Source organism: Phyllostomus hastatus, unplaced genomic scaffold, assembly GCF_019186645.2.
Source record: "Phyllostomus hastatus isolate PE091 unplaced genomic scaffold, TTU_PhHast_1.1 phas_scaffold_345, whole genome shotgun sequence".
Lineage (NCBI taxonomy): Eukaryota > Metazoa > Chordata > Mammalia > Chiroptera > Phyllostomidae > Phyllostomus > Phyllostomus hastatus.
Genome location: NW_025334024.1, coordinates 21,884,322 through 21,892,171, shown reverse-complemented (window position 1 = coordinate 21,892,171; position 7,850 = coordinate 21,884,322).

Genomic DNA, 7,850 nt, shown 5'->3' with positions numbered 1-7,850 from the left:
TACTATGCACTTGTATACGATTGTGCATAACACGTGAGGATTGTATAGACTGGGGCAGTGTTTCTCCCTTCCCTGACCTGCTCTCCTGTGGTATCCATCAGACTGTCCTCTACAGCTGTAGGTCTGTTTCTGTTTTTTTATTCATGTTTTATTAATTCTACATATAAAGGGAATAATGTGAGCTCTGGCTGGCATAGCTCAGTGGATTGAACGTGGGCTGCGAACCAAAGCATCGCAGGTTCGATTCCCAGTCAGGGCACATGCCTGACATGCCCTGGGGGGCCATGACCCCCAGTAACCACACATTGATGTTTCTCTCTCTCTCTCTTTCTCCCTCCCTTCCCTCTCTAAAAATAAATAAATAAAATCTTTAAAAATTTTTAAAAAATAATGTGGTATTTGTCTTTCTCTGACTTCTTTCACTTGGCATAATACCCTCTTGGTCCATCCAAGTTGTCATAAGTGGCAAGATTTCATCCTTTTTTATTGCCAAGTAATATTCCATTGCACATATGTATCGCATATTCTTTATCTACACATCCATCGGTGGGCACACCTGGGTTGCTTCCGTATCTTGGCTATTGTAAGTGATGTGGCAGCGAACATAGAGGTGCATCTATCTTTTCAAATTACTGTTTTGTTTCCTTCAAGTAAATACCCCGAAGTGGAATTGCTGGATTATATAGTAGCAGCTCAAATTTTAGTATTTTGAGGATTCTCCATACTATTTTCCATAGTGACTATGCCAATGTATAATTCCACAACAGCATGTGATGGTTCCCTGTTCTCTGTGTCCTTGCGAGAACTTGCTCCTGGTTGAATTTTTTGATGATAGACATTCTCACAGTTGTGAGGTGACATGTTGTTGTGGTTTTAATTTGCATTTCTCTGAGTTAGTGACATTGAACATCTTTTCATATGTCCATCTGCTGTCTGTATGTCCACTTTTTGATATTAAGTTGTATGAGTCCCTTATATAATTTGTATACTAACCACTTATTGGATGCATTATTTGTGAATATCCACTCCCATTCAATAGGTTTTTTTTTATGTTGTTGATGGTTTTCCCTCACTGTGCAAAACAAATTTTAGTTAGATGTACTTCCGCTTATTTTTTCTTCTGTTTCCCTTGCCCAAGGAGACATAGGTAAAAAGATATTGCTGAGATCAATGTCAAAGAGTTTACTGCCTAAGTTTTCTTCTAGGACTTTTATGGTTTCAGGTCTTATGTGTAAGTCTTTAGCCCATTTTGAGTTTAGTTTTGTATATGGTATAATCAAGTGGAATTACACTGTTTTACCCAGGAATCGTTTTATACATGTGTAGGAGATAGTTCAATGCTATGTTTGGATTTGGGGCACTGAATTCTATTTTAAGAACAGGAGGGATTAGAAGAGCCGAAGAAACAGGCTGATGAAGGAGTCACAGGCTTGGGAGAAGGAGGAACTGAAACCTTTTCCGGTTCTGATCCTAATGCAGCCTCTTCTTCCCTCGGGATCTGGATTTCTTCATAGCTAATACAAATGAGTCATAATGGTGACTAACACATTGCTTTCTGCTGAAATATTTTATGGTTCTATAGTGACAGTACTTGGCAAATTATATGCAGCAATAAAAGGCTCAGGGAGCCACAACAAATGCCATAACTGTTTGAAGCGATCACCATACCATGATCTACGTCCAAATGATGGCTTTCTTGAGAAATGTTTGAGTGCTTCGGTATTAGTTTGCTAGGTCTGCGACAACAAAGTACCACAAACTGGGTGGCCACAAACAACAGCAGTTCATGCCCTCACAGTTCTGGAGGTGACATGTCTGAAGTCACATGTTCTCAGGAGTATGTGCCCTCTGAGAGTCTGCAGGAAATCCTTTCTTGCCTCTTCCCACCTTCTAGGGGTGGCCCCTGGATCTTTGGCTTTCCTTGTAGCTACAACACATGGCGTCCTCCCTGTGCGTCTCTGTTTTCATTCGGCCCTTCCTATTGAAGGAACACTACGCCCCATTGGATTAGGGCTTACCTTGATAGCCTCATTTTAACTGGAATGCAGCCCCAAAGACCCTATTTCCAAACTAAGGCCACAATCACTGGTTCCAGTAGTTAGGACTTGAATATATCTTTGGCTGGTACAACTCAACTCGTAACAACCTCATTTATATATTAGTAAATTAAAGATTCTGCCTTGTCTCATTTCCAGAGGGAAGACCAGGGGCTGAGCCTAAGAGACTGTGCACAGTGTCTCGTGCTTGGCATCGCAACCCACTCAAGGCAGGAGTGGCCATTCTTGGCCTGTGCACCGTGCACAGAGAACCTCGTAACTGAGAGAGGGATGATGATGAACATGGAGCTGGGAAGAGAAAACATGTCCAAAGGGAAACTGAGAATGGAATTACAAATTCCATCCCTGTCATTGTAACGAAGGAAAATCAACTCTTTTGTGAAAATAAATGGGAATTAATTGGTCAATGTCTTAGAGCTTATAAAAGGTAGAGGAGGGTTTATTCAGCATTACAAGACTTTAAATCACATTCCTATTGCCCTGGCTGGGCAGCTTATGTGGTTAGAGCATCCTTCTGATACACCAAGGTTGTAAGTTCAATCCCCAGTCAGGGCCCATGTTAAGAATCAACCAGTGAGTGAATAAATAGGTGGAACAGCAAATCTCTCTCTCTCCCCTTTAAAAAATAAGCAAAAATAAATTCATATTCTTTTTTTTAAGATTTTATTTATTTATTTTTAGAGAGGGAAGGGAGGGAGAGAGAGAGAGAGAGAGAGAGAGAGAGAGAGAGAGAGAGAGAGAGAGAAACATCAATGTGTGGTTGCTGGGGGTTATGGCTTGCAACCCAGGCATGTACCCTGGCTGGGAATCGAACCTGGGACACTTTGGTTCCCAGCCCGTGCTCAATCCACTGAGCTATGCCAGCCAGGGCTAAATTCATATTCTTAATTGAAGCACTATACCTGAATTATTTAACATCTCCGAACCTTGGGTGCCTTATCTATAGAGTGGAATAGTAATCTCCTGCTTCAGAAGATCACTGGGAAAAAATGGGATGCCTGACATGTGATGAACACTCATAAGTATATTTTTTCTGGGGAATCCTTATGCCATTTTCCAAATGTGACTTCTCTAATCCTTTCCCATTAGACTGGTGACTTCTTGAGGGTAAGGGCATAAATGTCCTCTCTCCTGACATACAACTCAGTGCCTGGAATATAGTCAGCAGTAAGTTAGAACTCATCGAGTGACTGAAAAAGAATAAACAATTCGGCAAACTGCCCACAGAGTTGCCAAGCAACCAGAAACAGAATTACGACCACAGTGGGGGAGACTCCCAAGTGCGTGTTCTATTGTCTGTCCCAGGATTGGGCTGAAGGTGAAGGCAAAGGCAAGAAGAAGGTAAACGACTTAAAAAGTTGCACGGATACAGAAAATAGAAAACTCATCTCGAAGCCACAGAGAGGCAGGGCTGGGCTTTGGAAAGACTCGTAAATTGAATGTCTATTTGTGGAAGAGGGCAGAGGTGTAATGGTAGCCGCTTCCCTCCATTGTGAAGCTTAATTAGATGCAATGCCAGGAATCCCCACCCTATTTGACCCTCCGGAGTATTTATGATGCCACCGGCTCCTCTTTCATTAGTGTCCGTGCCCACGAACTCGGTCTGCAGAGGCACCGCAAGGTTATTAGGGAGGAAGAGACGGCGAGTTTTTCAGTGTTCACTCTCCATCCCCCAAACTCATATTTTGTGCAAAATGTGAGGAATCGACAGTTATTAAACTGCAGAAGGGGCTGCTGGAGGTCAGCTGCCCACTGGGCCCGGCAGAAGGGCCTCAGGGTGGGGGGAATCGATACACCTGAGAACAACTGAACGTTCAATGCTCTTCTGTGACCCAGTCTAATGATTCCAGCTGACTTTGCTCAAAAGATCATTGTTCCCTTTCACCTGCCTTCTCTACCTTTTTTTTTTTTAAGTCAGTATCTGATACTAGCCTTCTAGGATGTTCTTATGAGAGAGAATTCGGTTGCCAGAACGGGGTCAGAAGGAATCATTGGTACCCCAGGAGCTGTGTGTGCGCGTGCTCGCACACGCGAGTGTGTGCCCAAGGAGCAGGTGGAAGCAGGAAAAAGCCATTCTGTGATCAAGGGGTGACCGTCCCTGGGAGCCTGAAGGGGAGCGACTGTGTGTTGAATTGCATTCCAATGACTGTATCAGTGAATCTTCACATCAACTCCACAAAAGCAGATTTTGTGATCTCTGCCTGAGAAGTCAGTAAGATGAGACTCGGAAATGCTAAGAGCCGTGCTCTCAGCCACAAAATGCGGTCTGACAGAGCCTGGTTTCGACTCGGGTCTAATGATTCTGCGTGATGTCTCCCTGTCTGGGGGGGAGTAGCAAATAAGTAAGTGCTACACTGATTATTTAGTTACTCTTAAGTGCATGTAACTGTGGCATGGGGGGTAATCTGGGCATGAGCATAAAAGTCGTAAAACCATTTAGTGACTATTTTATTTATCTGACACCTTCTATATCCAGCACAGTATCTGGCATGTAGTAGACACCTTATGAAATCTCCCTGAATGATTCATGGAAGCGCCAAACCAGCCCATAGGATCTATGTTCCAAAGGGACACTGGTGGCAAGACTAACTCACAAAGTTTGTAAGAATTTGTCTTTGGAAAGAAGAAATCAATATGAAGCAGGAGTTCAGAGGAAGAGATCCCTTCTGGATGTATCGATAGGCAATGCTTCATGGGATGCGTAGAAAACAGACTGGCGTTGCAAGGTCAGCGCTCAAAGAGTAGAGAAGAGGTTTTGATGGTCAAGGCCTTCCAGGAGATCAATAGAGAGGAGGCCCCTTCTTGAGTACCCCTCCGATGCCTGGAATCGCAGGCGTGTAACAGCGGCTAGCTCTATGCCAGGAGACCTACTGGCCCGGCACTAGCGCTCTTTATCTGTTGTTACAGAGTACTCCAATCAGGTGGTCTGAAGTAATCAAGGTGTTTTTCTCTGCTAGTTCTGGAGGCCGGGTGTGGGAAAGGAACATGCTGGCAAGACGGTGCTCTCTGTAAAGGCTCCGGGTGGGGAGAATCCTCCCTCGCCTCTTTCCAGCTTCTGACAGTTCCCAGCAGTCCTTGCAGATGAGTGACTCCCGAGTGTCCATCCTCGTGTGGCCTTCTCCCCTCTGTGTCCACAGCCAAATCTCCCCTACCTTATAAGACAAGAGTCAATTGATTAAGCCCTGCCCTAATTCAGTGTGACTTCATTTTAACTTGATTATATCTATAAAGACCCTATGTCCAAATAAGGTCACCGTTTCCAGGTGAACACAGATTTGGGGGAGGGAGAGGACGATTCAACCCAGTGCAACCTCCATGGCTATTGGGGCAATAATAATGCCAGAATGTGAGTGCGGTCCATGGGATCTGCCTTTCACGTGACCTGTGCGTACCGGGATGACCGTGTCCTGGCTAGGTGGGATTTAAGGTCCATCAAAACCATGTGATGTTTCAGCTTAACCCCCACTGCTACCTGACAGTCACCTCTGTGACATCTTTCTGGTTCTCGGTCCCAGCCTACCCTCCTCACTGGTTGCTTTCACACATGTGAGATCCTTCCTGCCCCAAATTCACTAAATTGAACTCTGAACAGTATCCTCTTCATAGTATAAATAAGGATTTGAAGCAAACCAGCTAAGGTTTTGTTTTGTTTTATTGTTTTGCATTTTTATTAAATTCACATTGATTTGGAAAAACATTTGAGACCTTAACAACCATATAATAAACATAACCGAGTTAAGTCTTGATAAATATTTTTTTAAAAAAATAGACTTTTGATCAATGACAAAGATCTCTTTTAATAAATCCCAGTGAAATAAACTGTCGAGTATAGATGGACATTTTCTTGTTTCCTTATTGTTATACATCCCTACACTCCCCGCGATTTGCCTATCCCAAACTTCATCTTCAGGAAAAGGGGAAAACAATGCAGGGCGTGCCCATTCATCTGTTCGAAGAGAAAGGGTGAGTAAAAGCAGTGCCGTATCTGGGTCTGCCTGAAGATTTACTAAATGCCTCTGATGACCTTAGTTAGGTCCCTTAGTCCCTCCGATGGTCATGGCCTTCCCTGACCACCCCAGATAAAGTGTTTAATCCTTTCAACCTGTGTGTGTTTTCCTTACATATTTTAAATGATTCAAAATCATGGCAGTTAATTGCATACTTACCCATCTGCTACCAGGCCTCATGGCCAAGGACAAGCTCTGTGACAGCAACAACGTAGCCAATGTGACTAGCGTGCCCATCCGTGTGCTTCTGGCCCCAGGAACAGGGCCCCGGGGGGATCTGTCCCTTCTCCTTTCATCTGCTTTACCTCCTGCCTTCCTTTCCTTGGTACCCAAGGCTCCAATCAATGATCAGCTTAGAGGTCTTTCTGCTTTAGTGAAATATGAGTGCCTTGATGTTTGCGGTCATGTCACATCCCCTCCGTCGTCCCAGCCACCAACACTACTAGCCTTCTGCTCAGACCCAGGTAAACATCAATAAATGCTGTCGAATAAAATAACACGTTGTGTGTGAAATATTGGAGCCCGGTATGTACTCACAGAGCTCCTCTAGGCTCTGCCGTTCAACCAGGAGCGGGTTCTTCTGCACCCCTTCAGCTCCTTACACTCCGTGGGCTCACCTTGGGAATATGCAGCTGCGTTTCCGAAAAGATGGATCTATATCCTTTTGTTTGATATTGATAAACTGTTGACACCTTGTTTCATCGGACATCTAAAATAAATGTGCCCAGCACACCATAAATTACTATCTTGGAATCATTTGTACAATGTCAACACTCGGCAATAGGTTACGGCAATATCCACTAGAGAGAGAGAGAGAAAAAAATAGTGGAAAGAAGCTGAAGCTACTGTATCTGCAAATCTCTTCTAGGAGAGACTGGGCAGACAAGAAAAGGAGGTTTTATTTTCACCTAAGTTCATAAAACGCAAGTGCCTTTGCTTTTAGGGAGTAACTATGGCTTGTTATTTTAAAAGAGTAGAAGTGCCAGAAAGATACACAGGTGACAATCGGAGCATATATTTTAGGCGCTATGCTCAACAACAGTTTTACGGGTTGCTCTTACGTATGACATGAAAGCCTGCAAGTGAAATATCATTAACTCTCTTTCACGTTGAAGAAAGTAAGGCTCCGACAGGGTATACGACCTGTCTAATATCACACAGAGAATAATGGATGAAATCAGGTTTTGAACTTAGACCTTCTAGCTCTAAATACATATCTTTTTCTTCAGACTCTTTTGATGAATGTGACAACATAGGCTGACCTTGAGAGCAGATCCTGGTCCAGGTGTCAACCTAGCCTAGAAAGACGTGATGGACATTCACCTAGGTAAGAGGAGGTCGGCTCAGGAAGGTCGAAGGTCCAGGCCAAGTGTTTCCCATCTACTAGGCAGAATGATAAATTGTACAAAACAAAAACAAGCAACCAAACAAATGCAAAAAAAAGCCTGCAAAATTTATACATGGTACAGAAGTAAGCTATGCCATGTGCCCGTAAAGCAAGTCGGGTCCAAAGAGGTTGAGTACATTGGCCAAAGTTAAACAACTAATACATAGAAGACCTGAGATGCCAGTTTAGAATAGACATTTTAGAATTATCTCCCACATACTAGTCATTTATACCGAGAGGAACAACCCATATAGCTGAAATGCCAGGCTCCAGTCTCCATTCCTTGGGTAGATAACTAGGATTGTCAGTTGGTTACATTTTTTTCTCTGACATTTCTATCCCTCGTTTCCTTATCACCACCATCTCTTGATTGACAACCCCAAAAAGATTGTGGAAATG